Source organism: Culex pipiens, chromosome 3, assembly GCF_016801865.2.
Source record: "Culex pipiens pallens isolate TS chromosome 3, TS_CPP_V2, whole genome shotgun sequence".
Lineage (NCBI taxonomy): Eukaryota > Metazoa > Arthropoda > Insecta > Diptera > Culicidae > Culex > Culex pipiens.
Window position 1 is genome coordinate 127,495,628 of NC_068939.1, and position 20,498 is coordinate 127,516,125.

The 20,498-nt window shown below is 37.3% G+C and overlaps 2 protein-coding genes across 8 annotated transcripts in view; one reads left to right on the forward strand and one right to left on the reverse strand.

Moving 5' to 3' along the window:
* The window catches only part of LOC120428045 (uncharacterized), a 98,653-nt gene extending 87,247 nt beyond the window's left edge, over window positions 1-11,406 (reverse strand). The window contains exons 1-2 of one of the 7 annotated variants that reach the window (XM_052711261.1): window positions 11,228-11,406; window positions 4,420-4,850 (exon numbers count right to left, since the gene is read on the reverse strand). The gene's annotated coding sequence lies outside the window, so the exon portion shown is untranslated. Of the gene's footprint in view, window positions 1-4,419; window positions 4,945-11,020; window positions 11,171-11,192 lie in introns of those variants that run through there. The other 6 variants (XM_052711263.1, XM_052711259.1, XM_039593008.2 and 3 more) reach the window with 6 other exon arrangements.
* Window positions 11,407-12,710: 1,304 nt separating this feature from the next.
* Window positions 12,711-20,498, forward strand: part of LOC120428040 (katanin p60 ATPase-containing subunit A1) — a 42,577-nt gene continuing 34,789 nt past the window's right edge. Inside the window, exon 1 of the mRNA XM_039593004.2 lies at window positions 12,711-13,344. The gene's annotated coding sequence lies outside the window, so the exon portion shown is untranslated. The remainder of the gene's footprint in view (window positions 13,345-20,498) is intronic.

The window sequence follows — 20,498 nt, forward strand, 5'->3', positions numbered from 1 at the left end:
TAACTTCAAAAATCCCCCCTCTAACTTCTGCGTCTTTCACACCATTCTCAAACAACTCCCCAAATAAACAATGGTTTTGTCTCGCTCTTACAAAACACCGAACGAAAAAACATCGCAACAGCTGCCTTCGCGACGCTTGTCGGATGGCGTAGTCCCCGTTTTGGGGTAAAAACAAGTTTCACTAAAGAACACAATTTTGCAAAACTTCACTATTTTTTGCCGCGACTTCAACGTATTTCAGGCACAACGAATGGTTCGACCTTGTACACACGCGATTCGCGAAATAAACCAAATAATTAAACGTTAAAACACTAGTTTTAGCAGAACAAAATTATCTTCACAAAAAACGCGTGCACTCGCGACGTTGGCCGGGTTGCCAGTCCTCAACATTTCAGGCTGCAAATTATTGAATAACACGTCTTTTTTCGAATGTTCAAAAATGGACGGGGTGATACCGCCCTTCCGTCACGAGATATTTAAAAATGACGCTCGGATTCGTGATCAAGTTTAAAAAATATCCGTTGGGACAACTGCTGTGTGAGTTGGCGGAGGATTACCCACATTTTTTTGTTATCCGTCAAATACAATTCTTTACCACTCTTTTTAAATACAACCATGCATTAAATTCTGTTTATCAAGAGGTGATAGGTTCAACAAAATAGATAAAAGTAAGCTCTCAAATGTCTCAAAGTAATTTAAAATTATATTGTTTTATCAAACTTTCGAGAGTCCTTTATTGAGTTTTATTGATTGTGCTTGCTTTAGAAGATTGTACAAAATAATATTTTTTTCAATCTATATTTATTTTATTATATTAAATGTTTATATAATTTATTTTTCTATATTTTTTAAACAATGCTGTTAATTATTTTAATATAAGACAGCGGCCGTGACTGACTGATTACGGTATTCGCTTTGTAAGCGAATGGTCCTTGGGCTTCATCCATAAAGTACGTCACGCTAAAATTAGCCAAAATTTACCCCCCCCCCCTCCCCCCCCTTGTCACGCTTTTCCTATACTTATAACATGCAATGTCACACTTGCTCAGACCCCCCCTCCCCCCCTACAGCGTGACATACTTTATGGATGACGCCTTGGTTCGATGCCCATCTGCTCCCAACGAGAAAGTTTCAGACTTAAAAATTCTTGAAATACTGAATAAGAACGAAAAATCTAAAGTCGCTCGAGGTGGGGTTCGATCCCCCGTCCTTTGGATTGGTAAGCAAAAATGCTAACCAATACGCCATCACGGCTTGGTGAGCTACGACTGGAATTAGGAATACTGTTACTATCAGCTATATACGCGCTGGGTCCTTGTCCATTTGACAAGGGTTCGGAAGTTCTAAATCACGTTTGAATTCGATTGATGCAAACGTTCTTCAGGGCGGGGCTTGTCGATAAAGCAGAAGTACCTCGCGCTCGGCTAGCCAGCGTAGAAATGGGTCACCGAAGCTCGGCAGAGCAAACGCCTTCCAAATGCCTATGCGAGTTATTTGCATGTAAAGAATGTACACACTAAAAAATTTGTAATATTACATTTGACGTAATCTTTGATAAAACCTATTATTAAATTATGTAAACGTATTTTCAATGTAAAATTGGGTTTATTTTGACGTAAATCGATGAAATTCCCATTGGTATTCTATTTCATCGCGCGAAACCCAACATTACATCAAAAATAGTCTAATTTTACGCCTTATCTGATGCACATAATTGGAGCGTCAAATTTAATGTAATGTTACATCAAATAACACCCGATTTCACGCACCTTGGCCGCTACACGTTTGTCAGAATGAGGAAACGTCAAAACGTCAGCCAGGTTTTACGTCGCTGAAAAAATAATGTTTGTCCAGATTTTGTTCAATTTCTCCTCCTTACTGATCGGAATCTGCTACAGTTTTGGATTAAAGCAATCACATTTCCGATAGAGGTAAGTTTAATCTTTCTAATGGTGATGTGAAACAGATCGCAAATATTGTTTGTCATTTTCCGTTTTGTTTTGTTTAGGTAGCGGACATCATTGAACGTGAGGCAAAATACGGTTCAAGCCGCTTCGATGTAGCTGGCTTAACGCTTTCTGAAAATGTTGAGATGAGATGTTCCCGGAGTGAACCGAACCGGCCATCTTCAGCGGGATGGCAAACACGGAACAAATTGCATGCCGGAAGATTACTCGTGGCTCAACAAAGGCTGTGAGGATAGTGGAGCAATTTCGGTGAAAATCGTAGAAAACCTACTAGGAAGACAATTTTGGACCATGAGTGTAAATTTAGTGATTAATTATGAAGTGATGCAATAAAAACGTATTCATTTAAAAAAATATAAACGCGTGTTATGTCGTCCAATAAGAATGGCATGATTCCAATTAGAATATTTTGCCACCAAAATTACGATTAATGTAATTTTACACGACCATCGATATTGATTGAGTCGTGTAACATTACGTTTAATTTGACTCAGCTTCACGTCGAATTTGATGCTCCAGTTATGTGCATCTAATTTGACCCAAAATTACACGTTTTTTTCGTAGTGTGTAGATCTAAAAATACATGGAAACAACTCAATTTTTAAGAAGCGGCCGCGTGGTCCCGTTTGGTTGGTTACACACACACACACACGCACACACACAATGCTGTTAATTATTTTAATAATTTGGAATTTAATTGTAAATTACATTTAAATCAATTAAAACATTGAAGTTTCAAATGTTGTTGTTAGTTGCTTTATTTTCGGTAGCTTTAACCTTTCGGTCATTCGCTGCCCGAAGTTTCAAATGGTTCAATTTTTTAAAAGTAATCTTTTGAAGAAAATTGACAAAAAATATTTAATGATCACTTAACCCTCTAACGCCCATTTTTTCTATTTTTCCCCGTTTTCCCGTTTTGTTCTACGAAAAACTTCACTTCTCTTGTTTTATGTTTTTCTGTTTCATTTTTAGTATATTTATTTACATTTATCTTGTTTAGTTTGTGTTTGTTTCTGATCGTGTTTGGCTTATCCTAGCACCTTCCAATGCTGTTGAAAGAATGGAAGTGAATGGATTTTTGGATTTTGGATTTTGAGAATTTGCTCTGATACTATTGAAAAAATTGGTCGTAGAAGGCGAGATTAAATATTGGTGTTTTCGGCAAAGTTGCATGGACTGGCATGTTACTTCGTAAATATACTGAATGTAAGATTTCCAAAATCACCCTAATCGAATCGTGAACCATCTTTATTGTCAACCATGCCAAAAGGTGCCCCTTCCAATTTTATCAACTCATCTGAAGTCACCGAATATCTAAAACTTCTCCATTTTTTCCGGAAAATCCTTTTTCCATTTAATTTTGCCATCTGGATTACTGTGCATTATGACCAAAATTGCAGTACCATGCCAAACCATAATCCCAAATAATTTCCATTAATGAGTATTTTTCAGATTAAAATTATGCTGTTCAAAATATGCGTTTTTCACACACTAACGAAATGAAAATTAAGGCAAAACTTTTTAAAAATTTAAGCAGTGTATCATAAGATGCTCAAGTCTTTAGGTGAAAATAAGTAACTGTGCCAATTTTGAGCCAAATCCATTGAGGTTTAAGGGTCGCTAAAGATCATTCAAGATGGTGGAAAAAAATCTTTTCATACAAAAACGTCTTCTTTAAATCGCAAATAACTCGTTAGGGTTAACTCGAATCGTTTTGCGGTCTTGGACAAAGTTGATTGTCATAAAATTTTACTTAAGAATCTCACACTTGACACACTTCACATTTTATGTTACCTTTTGGCGGTATTTACATTTTTTTTCGATATTTCCCATACAAGAGAGATACCCATAAAATAGAGCCGGGGGTATCTCTTAAGATTTTCCATTATTTTTAATTTGTCAAGTCTAGTCTACTATGCATTTAAGAACATATCACGGGTGAGTTTTCAAAAAGCCGTAAGAACCACCGTGACCTCCGACACTAATATTCGTATTTCTCCAAATTGCAATAAAATTTCATTTATTTTTAGTTTGGGGCACTTGAAAGACGTGTAGATGAACAATCTTAAGCATTTTTGAAGTTGGTTTTCCGTAAGTTGGTCGAATACCGAGGCAAACAAGGCTTTGTTTACCATTGGCTCTTACGGCTTTTTGAAAACTAATCCGAGATATTATTTTCTAAAGTGCCGGCCGGAAGCGAAATTATGAGGAAGTATAGTTTGTATCAGACTTGGCTTATGCTGATATCCCAGTTTGTCAGAGAGGTTATTTTATGTGATGATTTCTCTTTATTATTTCACCCAATCAACCTCCAAATGAAACCATTTCCAATCATTTATATGCCAAAGACGAACGAACTTGCCTGGCAACAACCCAAAAATAATTATGCTAATTAAGAGAGCCATGCTCTGCACAAACAAAAACAACAACCAATACAAAATTCAATACTCACATAAACTGTATCACAGTTGGGCAATGCTAGAAAACTCCGAATCCGCACATCCTGGCTGCTCCTGGCGTGATGATAAAAAGCACGTTTCCTTGCGCCGCCGGAGCCCTCCTTGTCCGGGCTGGCTGGCTGCTGCTGCTGACTTTTTGGTCTGGCACACGTTTCGCCGGGCTGGTGATTCCCCGGAAAACTTTACGCACTTGTTCTCTCTGCCTTCTTTTTTTATCTTTTTCTTTTTAACACCGCAAATTGATTAGATCAAATCCCGATGGTTTTGGAAATCACCTTTCTCTGACTTTTGCAAAGCACTTTTCCCGAGGAAAAACAACGAAATTGGAAAATATAATTTTTGCCTTTGGATTTAACTTTTTCGAACACTTTTTTTTTCGCTTTTCTAATTTTTTCGCTAAGCTGGCTGTAGTATTGGCTAAAAGCTGTAGTATTACATCGAAGCAAACGGGAGGAAAACAGTTGATATTTTGTTCTTCACGCACTGAGGCACTCACACACACTGGCACTGTGGTCGGTGGCGACAGACCGTGCTCGACTTGACGTCGACCGCCGAGGTTGCTCTCACTCTCTCGTGCGCTAAAAATCATGTGTGTTTTGCACTCTCTTCTCACGAGCTTCGAGAAGAGAAGAGCGTGATGCTAAGCGAGAGAGGAAAATCGTTTTTCCTGGTGTGGGTTGGAAATCTAATAGGGGATTGTACCCATTTTAATCACACTAAGCCGTTCGACCAATTCTAATCAATTCTGCCATTTTCCGCTATTAAATCAACATTTTCAGATGTATCAACAATGGAGAGTTGCTTGCTCACTTTTATTTGAGCTATTTATTACAGTCAAAAACACTTTATGAAAGCTGCAATTCATGTTCAAAGTGCTGATAGGCCGATAATAGAAATAGGCTGAAAAAGGGTATAGTTCCCCTACATTGGAGACGATTTGTACACTGGACTGTAATCGGGTTTAGTTTTGATAAAACTTATCTAAAGATACGCACTGCAAAATATTAATACCACCAACAAGCCTTGAACAAATCCCTTCGAATCAGAATCGCTGTCATATTTTTTTTATTTTCGAGCTTATGTATGACCCCTAAACTACTCTAAATTGATTCAGAACATTTAAATCTTCAAATCCAATATGGCGGCCAAAATGGCGATGGTAAAACATTGAAAAATGCTTTTGTAATTTAATAGTCAATCAACTATTAAATTTAGACTGAAATGGGGTCGCAGAACTCGGATTTGTTTTAAAAAGTAAAATAATAAAAAAATACGATACAACATTTTTGTTGATCATTCGATTACCCGAAGTTTCGCGATTGTTTGACAGTTGCTTTGGCGGATTTGAACGGTGCGCGTCGCGGTTATCACTCAGGATTTGCGTTGCCGTTTCCGTCTTTGTTTCCCCCCCGATTGTGTGTGTATTTCGACCCGGGTGATTTCGCGATTGTTTGACAGTTGCTTTGGCGGATTTGAACGGTGCGCGTCGCGGTTATCACGCAGGATTTTCGTTGCCGTTTCCGTCTTTGTTTTCCCCCCGATTGTGTGTGTATTTCGACCCGGGTGATTTCGCGATTGTTTGACAGTTGCTTTGGCGGATTTGAACGGTGTACGTCGCGGTTATCACGCAGGATTTTCGTTGCCGTTTTCGTCTTTGTTTTCCCCCCGATTGTGTGTGTATTTCGACCCGGGTGATTTCGCGATTGTTAGACAGTTGCTTTGGAGAATTTGAACGGTGCGCGTCGCGGTTATCACGCAGGATTTTCGTTGCCGTTTCCGTCTTTGTTTCCCCCCCGATTGTGTGTGTATTTCGACCCGGGTGATTTCGCGATTGTTTGACAGTTGCTTTGGCGGATTTGAACGGTGTGCGTCGCGGTTATCACGCAGGATTTTCGTTGCCGTTTCCGTCTTTGTTTTCCCCCCGATTGTGTGTGTATTTCGACCCGGGTGATTTCGCGATTGTTTGACAGTTGCTTTGGCGGATTTGAACGGTGTACGTCGCGGTTATCACGCAGGATTTTCGTTGCCGTTTTCGTCTTTGTTTTCCCCCCGATTGTGTGTGTATTTCGACCCGGGTGATTTCGCGATTGTTAGACAGTTGCTTTGGAGAATTTGAACGGTGCGCGTCGCGGTTATCACGCAGGATTTTCGTTGCCGTTTCCGTCTTTGTTTCCCCCCCGATTGTGTGTGTATTTCGACCCGGGTGATTTCGCGATTGTTTGACAGTTGCTTTGGCGGATTTGAACGGTGCGCGTCGCGGTTATCACGCAGGATTTTCGTTGCCGTTTCCGTCTTTGTTTTCCCCCCGATTGTGTGTGTATTTCGACCCGGGTGATTTCGCGATTGTTTGACAGTTGCTTTGGAGAATTTGAACGGTGCGCGTCGCGGTTATCACGCAGGATTTTCGTTGCCGTTTCCGTCTTTGTTTTCCCCCCGATTGTGTGTGTATTTCGACCCGGGTGATTTCGCGATTGTTTGACAGTTGCTTTGGCGGATTTGAACGGTGTGCGTCGCGGTTATCACGCAGGATTTTCGTTGCCGTTTTCGATTGTGTGGGTTTTTCGGTCCGGGCGGTTTCGCGTTTTCGCATTTTATTTGGTTTTATCTTTCCACAGCCGGCTGTCTAAGATTGAATCATTTATGCTAAACTCAACACCAAATAACCGGGAATAATCTCATCCGCATCCTCCGACTGTTTGCCTTGAGAATGCATAATACATCACACTATTAAACCAAATTTATTGATTATTGGGTCGCATCATCATCCTCTATGTTGAATCCTGGCCATTACCCTTACCCACTAACAAAATCCCAAGTAGAAGTAGTTTTCCGGCACACGTGGGGGTGTGGATATCGTATAGAACCCACCCTTGGTAGCAACCTGTGCTAACTAACATTCCCGTCCCAATCCCCCGAGATCTACAAACTGACATGGCGGGCGCCGTTGGTGGCCAATGACTGTTACCTATTTGCTTCAGATCTAGTTTTAATGATCTTGATGTTTTATCTTTTCAACGCATTCATACATGCTGTTGATAAGGGAAACACCATTAGATCGTTCAAGCGTATGGTCGGTTGTATTGATAGGACATTACGGTCCTGTTCAGCAACGGAGAAGGACAACCATGGGTGGTCTCTCATGCTCATGCTCATGCTCATTCGATTACCCGAAGTCTCATACGAATTTTTGGATAATCAAACTTCGGATAATCGAAACTTCGGATAATAGATGCTTTGGATAATCGAGTCTGGACTGTATTTATTTAGCAATCATCGTTTATATGAGATCCATAAATTTCAAACATCAAATTGATCTCTAGGTTAAAAACACTAAATATTGATTATCAATTGAAGTCACGAACATACTTCGTTAGACTTTTCTTTTTTTGATAATAACGGTGTTATGATAACTTTACGAAATTATGTTGACTATAATAAATATTTAAAAACAAACAAACTATCTGAAGTTTTGAGAATATAGACTTAAGGTTAACTTTTTTAGTTCAACTTTATCATCGCAACAAAAAATTGATGAATATAAATTTCCATTTGATGCTGAAGTCATATTCTACATATTTTTTTGTCTATTTAAAAAAAAATGTATTCACAGTAATGCATTCTGCTAAAACGCTCGCTCAACCAACCCACAATAAAAAAATCTTTGTACCAAAAAACAATGGTTCATTTCTTTTTGTTTAGCTGTACCATGAAAACAACATTGGTAATAGTTATACAGACGCCATACAAACTTTCAAAATTTATAAATGTTTAAATATCTTTTTCTCTTACTATTTGCCATAAAAATAAAGCAGGGAAATTAATCTACTGAAAAAAAGGTTTGTTCTTTCCTGATGGAGAAAATGCTTAGGAAAAATGTTTCGATCTTTAAAACAATAAAAACCATTTTTTTGAAAAAAGCAGCATCAACATTGAACAGATTCTTAATCAATTAGCAAAGATTGAATTTCTATGAATATGTTTTTTTTTCTCAGAAAAAACATCATCAGGGGTGACACTGGGTCTGGAGGGTAAAATTGGGTCATACAAAAGTGCTGAAATTTGGGTGGGGTAACACCCCTGATGACGATACAAAATTGAAGCCTACCTTTCCAAAATTTGAAAATTTTTTGGTTTCAGAATTTATCAAAATTTAATATCAATTCATTTTTCGTAATTAAAAGATGCTACTTTTGGCACCCACACAAGTATAGGTCATCGCTGAAATTTTAAAGTTATCGCAATTATAGTGAAAAAAGCTGATTTTTTCTGATTTTGTCAGCTTCCTGTTTTTGCGCGCAGTGCGTCGGAAAACCCAGATTTTATTTTCAAAAAATCTTATCTCGGCATCTTGTTATTGAACCTCGTCCATTTTTTGATATGTTATGTAAAGGAGGAATCCGTAAGAAATATTTTCAGACATAGGCTCTTTGGTCCAAACACCGTCAAAATGGCATTTGAAGTTTTCATAAGACTTTTTCAAATGTTAGGCTAGATTTTTGAAATTCCAAACTATTTTTTCCAAACTTATCATTTTTCATTTGCGCCCAAGACAGCTAAAATCAGTCAAAATGGCGAGGAGCTATGTATATTTTTTGAAAAAAGTGGTTATTGAGAAAATTGACGAAATCGCCATTTTTCGGACCACCCTAACTCGGCGTTGGTCACCCTATTGGCCAAACAAAAAAATACGGTTCTAATTTTTCGGCCAGGGAATCCCCAGAAATTTTTTGAGCCAAATCAAAGCACTTTTATTTTATCTCAATTCAAATAAGATCTTAAATTTTCAGTAATTTTTATTTGTATCTCATGGGACAATTGACAACAGCAAATGGGTGACTTTAACCAATGAGATATCCATTTTAAAATTTACGTTTTTCGTTTCCCAAAACGTAATATTCCCCGAAATCTTTTTTTGTGACATTTTGAAAGGCAAGAGGTAACTTTTAAGCTTATGAAAAGAAAGTTTTTTTTTGGTTTTAAAATAAGAAAAAGTAAGTGTTTTCCAATTAGCTTTCAATGTTCAACTGATTATCGCTCGCCATCTACCATTCGGATTTCTAATGGTCAAAAAATGAAATCTTTATAAAAATTTCGGTTATTTTAAATAAAACTACCTTTCAATCCAACCTAGCATAAGGGAGTTTGTAATTTTAATGTATTCAAAATGTTGTTGATTATGAAGTTTTAAAATCAAATATTACTTAGAGTTTTTAAAGGTCCTTAACTGCCCATGTTCACATAAATGTCCCATATGCAAAAACAGCAAGCTGAGAAAAACGCGATTGAAGTTTGTCCCATACATAAGGCTACGTGTTAAGTTTTCGCGAAAAAACTGGATTTCCTCCTGATTTTTAGAACAAAGTACTGGATGTTATAGGCTTTTCTGAAAGATCACACGATTTTGAACAAAACTGTATCTATAACTCAAAATTGAAGAAAATGCATATGGGACATTTATGCGAACAGGGGCAGTTAAGCTGGGTTTCATATGATTCTAGGATTTTTTTCAAAAAAAAAAACCTTTAGATATTCTCTTTAGAAAGATTCTAATAAGGCCGTTGCAAATATTTTCAAAGTTTATGTCGCCCCCCCCTCCCCCCTTCAAAATTGGTCCGAAAAACAGGGGGCAAAAAAAATATTTTTTCAAAAATCTTCAAAATTTTAATGAAAATAGAAGTCAAATCAACTTAAAACAATCTAAAACGAAATTTTCTGCATTGATAATCATATTAAGCATGTTTGGGCTGGATTAAACATATTTTGATTTTTTATGAAATTCCAATGTACAGAGCACCGCAAAAACTTTTTTTTGCAAAAAAATAAATTTTCGTCAATACTTAGGTATTTTGGAAACAAATGATTGCAAAACAACTGGGCAGGTGTAAAATGCATTTTTAAACACTTTTTTCATTCAAATGTTGAAACCATGACTCGTAAATTCAATTTTTAAACTTTTTTATTTTTTTGCCCCCCCCCTCGACTATGGTCAGAGTCGAGGGACATAAACTTCAAAAAATATTTGCAACGGCCTAAATATTTTCAGATTTACAACCCAGTGTAAAACCGCATAACAATAACAATTCCAATTCAACCACAGCCAGAATCTCACGAGATATCCTCAGAGAGTGAGAGCTCCACAGCCAGGAGCATCAACAACGCTCTCTCTTCTTCTCTCTAGCTCGTGTCACGCGTGCATGTGTGATTGCACACTAGAGTAGCCTAACGCCATACAACCACAAACAAACTCGCTACTCGAAGCGCGAATGTCACTGCTTGACTTGTAATGCAGCAATAATAATTAAAATCAGGTCTGGCCTTTCTTGCCAGCTGCAGTCATGCAAGTAGAACGAAGTCTTGCCTGCGAAACAAAGAAGCCAAGACAATCGGATCGATTGTGGTGGCAGTTGTTAGGGAACTGTCACCAGTGTCACACCATTACACGCACGAACTTTCACCAACACACAGCTTATGCTTTTGGACTAAAAAGGATGTGCTATTCCTGGTTCTAGCGATGAGCTAATCTGCATGTCGAAAGGGACAATGGGTTCCTTTTTTTCGATGATTTTTCTAACATTTCACTAAAAACGTGCAAACCTTAGTAGGCTGGGGAAAATTTCACGAAAACGCGCGCACTCACACACGAAGCAAGACAATCCTAGTGGACTTCTTCACAGAAAAACCAAACTTTTGACCTTGTTTAGGCCTACTAGATTTGCATGTGTTTTTCGCTCGAGTACTTCTTCCTGAATATACTATTACTATTTACATTAGAGGCAAAGGTGGTGGAAGTACGAACGCAACCTTAGTATATGTGGTTGAACACACACACACACTCGCGAACTCTGGGGCAGACAGAAATAGTAACACTACAACTCTATTGTCTTAGAGGCTATAGGCGTCGTGAAATGCTTTGTGTGTCGATCCGCGGAGTTTTCCCGAAGCGCTCCTCTTCGTCGGTCAAAGCTAGATGGCAAACTGGCAGACAGACGAGCTATCGCGAGTTGTCGGGGGCGTCGTGGAGCGAACTGTTTCTAGGGGTTCTTTTTTTTACAAGAGAAAAAGAGAAACTTGCTGGTGTTTGTGTAAAGAGCGTCGCGACGCTAGCACTGACGACGCGCGTGTTGACAGCCGAGCACATGTGGTGGTTAGGGTGATGTTGTTCCCTTTAACGAAAGTGACATGTTGCGTTTCCCAAACACCGATGTAGGAATCTAGTAGTCATTTGGTCACATAGTTTTGAATTCAAACATTTGGTCGTGAATGTTCGAAATGGCGACTTTGTTCTTCCTGGATCGACTGTTCTGCATCTTAATACTTTTTAGTGTTCTTTTTTAAAAAAAACTAGAAGGCCCTAAAAAAATTACTTCGGATTATCCAATCACGATTTTTTTTCTTGTTTGTAATTTGTAATTTGTTGTTTTATTGGTTACGATAGCCTGTTAGTATAAACTGTGCATCAGGTCAAGGATTGTATCATATCGATTGATTACTGTAGGATCCAAAATATGTTTTTGATTGTTGAGCTTGAATGTGATTACAAAAAAGGTCTAAAGTGCTTAAGAATTTTTAAATTTAAGATGGCGGCCAAAATGGCGGTGTTGAAATACTAAGAAAATGTATTTGGTATGCTCAAAATGTATTGTCAGTAGAACTTTGAATCGTTTCACATTCTAGATAACTAAGAATTGTGAGACGGTGTCATGTTGTGGATTTCTCATGGTAGTTAATTTCTAATCACAACATCGTAGATTATGTTGTTCCGGACAAGAAAAGACGATGCTTAGGTTGGGTTCAGTCAGTCAAAAGAGACAAAAATGAGACAAATTTATTGAGATTGCTTTTGAAGTTAACATCAGGCGTTACGTTTTACAGCTGTAACAAAATTGACTGATGATAGAATGATATACTCACATTGGTAAGTTCCTTCTGGTAGATCAGGAAACTCTGCTTATGATTACGACTGCGCCTTGATACCACTGCGTCCAATCAGAGGAATACTGTGGTGTTGATCGCATGATCACCTCTGTTTACTCCCTGATTTACTGATTTTGTAACAAAACTCATGGCCAATGACTGCTAACTGCCGATTGAAAATTGTTTATAACTTCTCGAATTCCCCCACAAGCATGCAATTTAACAGAACCAACTTGCACACCGATCGACTTTCCCGCAGGCCACCACCAAACTGACGTTCCTCTTTCACGTACACTTTTGACGCGCCGCAAAACCTGTCCCAACAAGTCTGTCTTTTCGAACCGAAACCCGCCTTGTTTACTTGTGTCTGTGCCGTTGCACAAAGCGGACGCGCTGTCAAACTCTCCGTTCTCTCGGCTTTGCCTTCTTCTATCTTTCTTCTGTATTTTGTTCCTCAGTAGTTGTGCAGCCGCAGTCTCGTTCGATTCAGTTTTTTCCCCGATCAGCCGCGAGAGCTACTGGAAGTGACCAACTGACAGTGCGGAGGAGGTACGGAACTTCGTGTAACCTCTCTTTATATTTTTTCTTCCTTTGGCCTGGAGCCATTGCCGTTTTCGAGTGTTGTGTTTGTTGTGTCCCTCTTTTTCCGGAAGAAAGTTTGTGAGATTTTGTGCGTCAGCAAAGGGCTTTTCCTACGTTTTCCGGTGATTTTTGGTTTCGAGGAAGTGACCAAAACTAGCTGTGTTTCTACGTGCTGGAAGCGAACACACACGATGGAGAAGAAAAAATGAGCTGTCAAAGTCGCAGCAGCAGTGCCTACTTAGTTCAACACTCGACCAGTATCAGCAAAGCCGAGCATCATCAGGTGTGAATTGGGCAGAAGTTTCAAGGCCAGCCGAGTCCAGCAGCCGAGCTGAACCAGTTTTCCAGTTTCCGGCCGAAAGTGGGAAAGAGCAATTTGTTGCATTGCTTCAAAGTAGACGCCGCCACCGCGGGAAGTGAAGGTAATTATTTTCACTCTCTTTCTGTTTTTACCTGCTTGGAAAACCTGTCTTTCAATTCTGAAAAAAAAAAACAAAAAAATCTCGGAATTATTTAACAAGCACCGCTCAAATTGAAAGATGAGTTTAATAACAACTTCCCGAATAAGGCGAGCTCTCTTAGCGCCTTAATCGATTCAACAACCCATATCCAACGTCGAAACCAAGCGGAGACCAACCATTTGCGGGGAAACCGCGATTAGTACAAGTCACTACGGGGTAGAGTTAGAATAGGTGTTACACCTAGCCTGCTTTAGAGCGGACCGCGGACAGGTCGCGGTGGATGATGGGAGGTTGTGCGAGGCCAACCAGTTTCGGAGAACCTGAGCAGTTGATCGTCGTTGTTGGGGTTTCAAGCGTCCAAGTGGGTTCATCAATCGATTAGTGTTGAGCGTTTTGAGGCGTATGTTTGTTTTTTGATCTTAATAGTTTCCGAATAGCATGACATAAATTGACTTGAAAAATTTAAAGTTTACATAAATTATTGGGAAGTTTATATACATAAAAAACTGGGTTATAGTTGTTTTTGGAATAAAGACGTAAATCATCATCCTGAAACAAAGAAGTAAAAAACAAATTTATGTGTTTTAGCAAAACTTATAAATATTAAAGTTCTGGCAACTAGTTGGTGACGAGCGGGAATTCCCGGGAAAATTTTCCCGGGAAATCGGCAATTTTGGACCTCTCGATTCCCGGGAAATGTGGTCGAGACTCCCGGGAAATTTTATACTTACAAATATCGAACCAAAATCAATAATGTTATCAGAAAAGCATTTGAAAAATTCGAATTTGTTTAGAATATTGGATGTTCAAAGTTCTATTTTCAAAATTGAAAAAAAAAAACCAATGCTTCTCTAATCTTCTTATTCTAAAAGTGTAAATTTTAACTTTTCAAAAATTCCAATAACTATAATTGAGAGAAACCAAAAAAATTCGACCCCAAAATTTACCTTGAAACGTTCATAGCAGTTACACACCAGGAATGAAATATTCATTATTTTTTAAGTAGATAAGTCTTGTTTTTTTTAATTCTTAGTGAGTCAATTTCGCTGTATCGAGGTAATTTCCTTTTTTGATGTCAATAAGTAATTTTGTGTTTTGCATATTAAATTATATTTTGGTAATCAAAATCAGGCATTCTTTGTAATGTTAGTGTCCGCTAATTATGAGTTGATCTTAAGAAGGAAAAAATCAACTTAAAGTTTTTACTTTGTGTCGTTATTTATCATATTGCAAAAATTGCCATATAGCATAAATGGAAAATTATATACTAGTTAGAGGTGAGCAAAAGAAGAGCGAGCCGCTCAAAGAGCTGATTCACTGAATAGAGCGAGCGAACCGTGGCTCACAAAAAAAGAACCGCGGTTCTTTTTTAAACTCCGGTTTTTTGAAAGAACCGTTTCAAAGCAGGCATGAATTTCGTTATGAATATAATTTATTGAATTTCCAAAAAAGATGTTGTATTAAATTTCTTTTTGAGAATTAAAAAAAATCAAATATTTCAAAGCTTATAAAAATAAATTTTCTGAACAAAATGAAAAAAATAATTGCACAACTGATTGTACATTAAAGTATTATCGGATTATAAATTTGAGCATAATTTGTAAAATATTACCAAAAAACTACTTAATAGTATTAGTATTAGAGATTTTGGAAAAAAATCCTTTTGTCTGATTAAACTTCAGCGTTTGTACAAAAGAGTTCACAGAATATTTTCTCCAAATAAAATATCTGTATTAATTCAATTCTTGCAGAAATAAACGCAGTTTTAAAATTAATTGCAAATTTTCCAACATCCTAGATTTGAGTTTGGATGGCATTCAATAAATCGAATGTTCTTGAAATAGAGACCACCAAGACTTATGGTTTTCAAGAGCATCTTCTCGTTTTCAGTTATAATTTTTGTTAAATAAATAATTTATAAAAGTCCAAGGTGAAATAACTTATTAATAAACCCTTTTCATCTAAATTTCGTAACAGAGCGAAAGAACGGCTCTTTTTAATGAACGAACGAAAATGAGCGGCTCCTAAAAAAGAGCGGTTTTGCCCACCTCTAATACTAGTTATACTGCCGCTCTAATCGTGTCCGTCCCATATGTAAAAACAGCAAGCCGAGAAAAACGCGTGTCAAAGTTGTTCCGCCCATAAGGCTACGTGTTAGAATTTCACGAAAAAGTGGATTTTCTCCGGATTTCTAGAACAAAGTACTACATTTTATTGGTTTCTGATAGTTTACATGATTTTGAACCAAACTGCATTATTACTTCAAAATCGACGAAATTACATATGGGACGGACTAACTTCGAGCGGCAGTATATTTCTACTTTCAAAAAATCTAATTACAAGTTCAACAACAAGTTTTTAACTTTTGAGAATCACTCAGTGCGAATGAAGATTCGTAAACATTTTTAATTGCTATTTCGAGTCTCAAAAAGTCTCAACAAACGATTTTGTATTTGTAGATTGAGGTAAAAAATCAAAATGAAGAAATAGTCCAGAAATAGTTCCTCAAAACAATGAGTTTACTTAGTTTTGCATTTCATTGGATTAGTATGAATTGATTGTATCTGAATTCATTAAAAAGAAACGTTTTTTTTTACTTTTCTTTTTAAGATATTGATTCTATTGGCTAATTAAAAAAAATCCCGGGAAATGGCAAAACTCAACTCTTGATTCGCGCAAGCAGTAAAGTGTTTAAAAAGTGTAATTTTGCAAAATGGATGAAAATAGGGTCGAATCCTCTTTAATCATCGTCTAAATTAAGGTAAAATTACATCTTAAAAGTGGTAATACTCAACCTTCCAAATTTATATTTTTTTACTGTGTAGTAAAATAACGATGAAAAAAAACTTAGTGGAAATCTTTACACTGTTCTGAAGAAATTGAACAATTCAATCATAATACTAACCAAGAAAGACCATTAACTTAAAAAAAATGAAAAAAATACCTCAGTCTGAATCTCCATAAAAAGCATTAAATTTTTTTTAGATTTAATTAAAATATTTATTTTAAGGCCTATTTTAAAATCCTGTCAAAATTAATATAAATCTAAATATTTTCGAAAAAATTGGTGGCAGTTGCATAATAAAGTGCGGTCCCAACTTATACATTTCTCAACGATTTTGAAGAAATTGTTTGTCTTCCTCACTGAGGTAAGGCTATAATTTTGCTCTAACAATAATGTTTTAACAGAAAGTAAGTAGACTTCATGTATACCAATCGCCTATAGAGTTATCTATGTGCGCGTGTATTTCGTGTAAGTACACGAAAAAGATTGAGGTAAAATTTTGTACCAGCCAGCAAAACAAATGGTGTACTAGTGTGCGTGAGAGCGGGCTTAGATAACTCTATAAATCGAAAACTGAACAAATGTCTTTGTGTTTACGATTTTGACATTTGACTCGATTTGGGGTAATCGGGGAAATATACCCATTTTAATCGCTCTAAGCCAGTCGACCAATGTTCATCACTTTTGCCGTTTTCCGCTATTAAATCAACATTTTCAGATGTGTCAACAATGGAGAGTTGCTTGCTCACTTTTATTTGAGCTACTTATTACGTTGGAACAGTCAAAAACACTTGATGAATGCTTTAATTCATGATCGAAGTGCTGATAGGCCGATTCTAGAAATAGGCTGAGAAAGGGTATAGTTCCCCTACATAATATACATCGTAAGACAGGTTATCGTAACGGGTGTAAAAGTTTGAAGTTCTGGCAATCCTGTCTGAAGTTTATTTACTTTTTCGAAGCCGGATCTCACTTATCGGTATGATAGTATATCATCCAACATATCATATAATAGGTAAAGGCCTTCCAAACGAGTCTAAAAGATTGAAGATCTGGCAACCCTGTCTGAAGTTATGACCACTTAAGTGATATGTATGAACAGTTTTGAAGGCGGATAATTTGGATTTAGTTGGATCTATGTCGAATACCATGTTTTCAGCGTAGTTGGTTGTTTCCAAATAGCTCATAATACAGATGTCAATAATTTTTGGATCTTTTGTGTGAAAGGTTTGGTAAGGCGTGACCATATAGGAGGATTAAGTAAAGTAATTTTTTTTAATTACACTGACCTACAGAAAATGACAAAGTGACTGCGCAGGCTCAACTCGAGGGGAAGCATAAAGTTTGGGGTCCCCAAAATCACGTGCACTTTGAATTTTTCAAAAAATAGTTTGTCTGGGCCGAATGGTTTTTCTCTAAAGTTTGTTTGGAGAATTAGGGCGGTTCGTCGCTGTTGCATACAACCCGAAAATTGCATGCAATATGTAGGAGAACCGAACAGCACTAATTCTCCATACAAACTCTAGGAACCCCAAAGCTCATGCTTCCCCTCGAGTTGAGTCTGCGCAGAAATTTTGTTAGTCGGTGTTATCAACAAAATGTTTGTTAAGAAATAATAAGATTGCTCAAAGTTTTCTCAGCGTGTTATACCTTAAATGGGGATTGTGACTTAGAAACGATTTTGAAATTTATTTTACTCAGTCTACATATTTTTCAAAATTTACTAAAATATTTTTACTGTAATGGAAGCATGGAAGCTACAATTTCAGAACAATACCAAAGCAAAACAATGTGAAAGGGCGTTGAAAAGGGGAAATATGGCTATACTACACACTACACAGTAAAAAAAAGTTTAATTGAACAGTTGGTCGGTTGAATATTACCTCTTTTTTGAGTAATTTGACCTACAAATGTTTTAAAGTGTGATAATTCCAACAGTTCCTGAAGTAAATTACACTTTTTTTACACAAAATCTTGCTGCAAAAACAATTTTGCTAGAATTATAGGACCCAGTGTTCCCTATAACAATTCAAAATAACCCCCAGTGGCTCCCGTCTGCTGAAAAGACTCGAGCCACTCTTAACAGCACGAGTACGCGACTGTTTATTTGCACTGCTGATTTTTATAGTACACACATTACGCCCTAACCACACACCGTCGCCGTCTTCGTCGTCGACTTTAGCAGACTGAATTAAACTATCGCTTGCTTTGTTGGGGCCCCGTCAGTTGACGATAGAGAATTGAATGCAAAAAAAAAGAGGCAACCGAACGACCTTCTGCGGTGCGTGTTTTTCGCTGCACCTACTCCACCCATCATCATCAGCTCATCAGCACTGTAGAAAAAAAAATATTTCTTTTTAAACTTGAATAATTCAGATTTTGAAACTCCAAAATTGAACAAAATTGAAGAAATCATAAAAGGCTCGGTGATGGCATAGTGGGTTAGGTCGCGCGCACCAAGCTGAGCATCGCGTTTCAAATCCCGATGATTATTTTTTCAACTGTACTCAAGTAGAACCCGCAAGGATTGTAACCTCCTTCCGTAGGAATTACCCCTTTTCCCTCGTCTCGTTACAAAGGGTCCACCAAACCGCCCCAAGAAAACTATGTCACCCAGGCCGGTGGCAGTGTTATAAAAATATACCGAAATCTGAATAACTTTGCGCACAGTTTGCACACTTTTTGCAACGACACGCGAGCCGTCTAAGAAGACCCACGTCGTCGCTCAAGACACGAGGAAGTAGGAAGCGTTCCTGAAGCAGTTCATTCAACTGACTGCTGACAAAATCGCTGACGACGCGCATGACGGGGAGGAAAGAAATCGAGAAGAAAGACCTAACTAGCAGTTCCATGGAACGTATAGGTGGCCTTCAGGAGTAACTGTAACGAATCTGGTTACGGCGTTTCACGACACGTTTTGGGTTGAGTCGTGACTTAGCTGCAAAGTGCAGACGGGTGAGTCAACTGTTTGACAGTACACCGGAATGGTTAAAGGGAAATTTATTTTCATTTACAGCGAAAAGAAAAACAAAATTTGCGAATTATTCCAAATGGTTTTAATTTCATTTCTTGGCATAGTATAAAGAAAAAAGCATATCCTAGAACTTTTACCCACAAAAACTGTTAAACTTCTAGCGAAACTGATTTCCCGAGCAGACGGAAATAACTTGGGAAGGTCAGTTTTTGATATTGTGAGAAGATCGAAATATGTTATTGGGATGATCGGATTAGCTGTTAAAATAACAAAAATCAATAACAAAGATTTGTTCAAAGAATAACTTAAACTGTTATTATGTTGTTATTGCAATAACAAACCAATAACACAGAAGGAATCATGAAGGAATAACAAGATTTGTTATTTTGTGCGGAGAGGTGGAGCAGCATAATAACAAAAATTGTTATTGAACTGGTTTGTCTCCATAACAAAAAAAGTTATTGTATTGGTTTATTTGTAATTTGCAAATAAACCTGCAGTTGCCATAACTCCTCTGTACTAGTCAGGGCTGCAGAGTCGGGTACCTCCAAGCGACTTTGAATCCATACTTTGAAGACAACTCCGACTCTGGATGCAGGATATGACGTCAACGACGTTTTCAGCTACCCGACTTCACAGATTCCGACTCGAAGTAAAAGTTGCTAAAAATTTGCTTAATCCGATGCAGTCTCCGAGGTCTCACTCCAGCTCGAACTTCAACTTCAGATCCGACTTCCTGGCTCTTTGAAAATAATAACAGTTTTTGTTATTCACACTTCAAAAATTCTCAATAAATAAATCAATTCCGTTAGGGAATATGAAAAATTTAAAAAAAATGATCTCTCAAAAGTTAATTTTATCGGATTAATTTCAGCTTGAAACCCCATTTCATGGTGAAATAAATGACCCCGATGAAATTGATCAAAATTATTTCATAGTTCTAGCCAATTTTAGTCAAATTCCATCGGGGTATATCAAATAATTAAAAAAATCAACTTTCAAAAATACAACTTTTAAGAATAATTTTAGCTTAAGGACCCCATTTCATGACCAAAATAATGACCCCGACGAAATTGGTCAAAATTATCCCATAGTTCTAGCCAATTTTAGCAAAGTCCCTTAGGGGGTATATCAAATAATTTAAAAAAAAATCAACTTTCAAAATTACAACTTTTAAGAATAATTTTAGCTTAAGGACCCCATTTCATGGCCAAAATAATGACCCCGACGAAATTGGTCAAAATTATCCCATAGTTCTAGCCAATTTTAGCAAAGTCCCTTAGGGGGTATATCAAATAATTTAAAAAAAAATCAACTTTCAAAATTTCAATTTTTAGAATAATTTTATCTTAAGGA